Source organism: Suricata suricatta, chromosome 6 (genome assembly GCF_006229205.1).
Source record: "Suricata suricatta isolate VVHF042 chromosome 6, meerkat_22Aug2017_6uvM2_HiC, whole genome shotgun sequence".
NCBI classification, from domain to species: Eukaryota; Metazoa; Chordata; class Mammalia; order Carnivora; family Herpestidae; genus Suricata; species Suricata suricatta.
Window position 1 is genome coordinate 15653776 of NC_043705.1, and position 3587 is coordinate 15657362.

Consider the following 3587-nt stretch of genomic DNA (forward strand, 5'->3'; position numbering starts at 1 on the left):
AGCAGCGAGGGGCCAGTCAGGAGAGCGGGATCGAGCAAAGCTCTCGTGCCCTTGCAACCCCTGTGGCTGATCCAGGTCCTCAGAGGTTAATTCACTTGAGTTAAGACGTTATTGCACCAATGTCCTTCAAGCTTCTTGAGTTAAGATGTTATTGTACAAATGTCCTTCACACTTCGGCACACTTATAATAACAATAAGAAGAGATGTAAAGTTCCCAGGAAAATGTTGTAACAATAACTGTGAGAACAGAAAAAGCTTTGTCTAGACAAAACCCTTCTCTTAGCCGTGGCTGTTTGTATAGGACGGCTAGCATGTGAGAAATAAAGCGGCAATACGGGCACCGCTCCTGTGGTCCCGCCCGTTCCCAGCCTTTGACTCTCTCGTCTTTTCCTCATTCACTTGCCCTCGCGTCCCTGCTTCTGTGCGCACGCACTACACCCTCGCCTGTTTAGTAACACCATTTCAGCTAAGGAATCCAAGGAGTGTTGTAAATGACTAATAGAGCTTTCTAGCTTGGCTAGATCAGCACCAATGGCCTTAGTTAATGCATCCTTTAGACAGGGCCTGATCGTGCTGAAGCGTTTTTAAGGAACAAAACAAATTATGATCTTTAATCTCAGCTGGTCACTCTGACTTAAGGTTAGGAATAATGGGAGGGGGTCTCCCAAACATAATATTATAAGGAGTAAGGCCTAGGGCATAAGGGGAATTTTACACTGTAAAGGGCATAGGGAAGGAGAGCTATCCAATCTCCACCAGTCTCCATGGTTAATTTGGTGAGGGTCTCTTTTAGGGTTTCTAATATCTGGCGCTGCCTGGTTTACAAAAGTAAGAATGACAGCAGATTTGTTTCCTGGTTTTTCAGGATCCTTGGGCGTATAAGTGTGATATGCCCACACGATTCCTTCTAAAAAGGCGGCCAGAGACTCATCTTTTCCTATTGTACATGATTAACCTTAGCCAACTTGGTGGGCCATCTAGCGAGCACTTGAAGACCCCCCCCCATTAGAGCCTGGTGGTAGAGGCATAGGCACCCCTTACCTTCTGCTGTGTTGAAATCCCATGCCCAGATTAGAGGCAATTAATACCAACAGAACATCCTATCCATTAAGAGGAAGGTGAGCATAATCAGGAACTTTTTGCTGTTTCCCCAGCTTTCTGGGGCAACTTTTGCCAGTCCGATGGCAAAGAGACAGGACAGTTTAACTCCTCAGACTGGTGATGCATTGTTGAAACAGTTTTTCTCTCTAAAAAACCTCATTTTTGGATAGCCAGATTGAGACCAATGCCTTTGTGGAATGAGTTCAGTCTTAACAACCTTGAGCTGATTATTTACATAAGCTCAGCAAGAATAAGGATTGTTCATGAGGACTTTATAAGGCTTGCTTTGCTGGGACCTCTCATAAGGAATCTCCAGGTTGAATTTTCAGTAGCCTCTCCAGGCCAGAAGCCAAGCCAAGCACTTTCCATCAGACAGGCCTGCAATACCTGTTAAATTGGGCAAACTCCTCTTCCCGAGGCTCCCAACATATGCTGAGGTTCCTGCACCTGCCAGGGAGTGACCTTCTTTACTCACCTTGGGAGGCTGCTGGGAACTCTGTGAGCAAGGTATCCAGCCAACATCTCCACGAGGCTTTATGGCTCCACATTCCATAAAGTCAACCTTAGTTCCTGAAAGCTGTCAGGTCATTTCTGAGCCTATGCGTGACTCTCGAATAGGACATTCCAGTCAAAGCCTTGGTAAAATAACCAGTATTTCTAATGGTGTCCTACTATAAAATGAACAGATTCTTATTGAAGTTATGCAAACAATTTTAATTGCTATGGAAAAAGAATACTTACTGTGAGTTTTTGAATTTCGGATGGTTTAAGTAGAGAGAAAAGATGAATACTCTAGACAAACAAATATTTTATGACATTTCTGTATATCATAGATATCTTAAAAGAAAGTTTCTTAATTTGGATAAGCAAACATTAAAGGACCAGCAATATTTTCAACCAGAGTTACAAAACTATAATTTTTCTCAGTTCATTTAGTCCCATGTTTCTAATTCTTGTTCAGGTTCAATGCAACTTCTAGCTCTGGAAGTTTCTACCCATTTTAGTATTAATTTAAAAGATGTCAAATACTGCATTTGTCCCCAAAAGTCCTCTTTACAACTTTCCTTGAGGAAGAAACACGTTCTCTACCTTTAGTAATCAGAGCATTAAGCAATGATCTTATACCAAAACATTAAAACTTTAGGAACTGCATATATATTTGAGCAGTTGCAGCACTTACCCAGGCTATACAACCTAAGGTGTATCAGTGTACAACTGTGCTTTTTTCCAAGTAGCTTGGCGTCCTAAATGAAAGGGCCTAATTGATCAAAAGACATCTCTACCATTTGAATACTGGGAAATTTGTTAAAAGCCTTAGGAAATTATAAACATATTCTAATCAGAATTTCAGGTTATTACAAATCTCAAAACTCCATTTACTAAACCAAAGTGGCAATAAAAGATCCCAAAGGCAAATGCATAGCAAAATCTAACTCCTTCAGCCTCAGAGAAGTTTTAACTAAGCAATCAAAGGGTTTCTCTCTGGTCTTTCAAGCTTTGGCCTTCTTGATAGACAGAAGAGGAACCCTTCATTTACATAGTCTTATCAAGAGCAGATCAACAATCCGGGAAACCTTGTCTTTTGAATGGAAAGAAAAGCAGAATTTCAACCCTATACCAATATACCTTTAAAATTCCATTCATCTCAACCTCACACATAAAATTCCTTTTCAGTGATTTCCCTACAGGAACCTCCCGCAACTTTCCTTTGCCTTTAAACTTTGCCCCAAAGCCATTTCTCTCCAAGCAATTAATCTCACTTACAACAAAATTACTTTCTTTTACCCTTGACAAAAATGCACTTTCATTTCTTATATCTTTCTTACATATCCCCAATTTCCTGCATATAGGGTCTTTTCTTATTTTCCATCAGTCTGAAGTACACTTGGCAGAGGAACACAGAGAGAGAGTCAGCGTCCCCTTCAGTATGACCTTATCTCAGCCAGACCAATAAGGTCTCCTTCTCTGCACAGTACCAAACCCATAATATTCTCGTGAGGCAGTGTCACAAAGACAGACAAAGGGGTAGGGGTGCCCCCTCTAATGAGAAGACCAGTCAGATGCTCATCTGGCTGTGTCCCAAAGGAACTTAGGTGATGCTTAGCTGTAGCGAGCTCAGCTTTGTGACTTACGTTTGGAAACTATTCTGATGCTGCCATAGACTTTATGCTGTTCACCATGGAATTGCAAATGGGCCCATTCAGACTCTGTAGGCTTTTGGGGGACCTTAAGGGTGCCCACCCATGGAGCTATAGAATCGGATTCATTAGACAAGTCAGACGGAGCCGCACATTCACACTCACACACACATCAGAGGTTATTACATTCCCTCCCATAGAATTTCCACAGATAAGACCAAAAACGATGACAATGACGACTGGACAAAACAGGTACAGAAGTGGCCACAAAACAGGTGTTTACAGGTTTACTAAAGGGCCCACTGACATCTCGGTGTGGCCCTGGGGTGGGAAGTCGTGTGTCCAGGC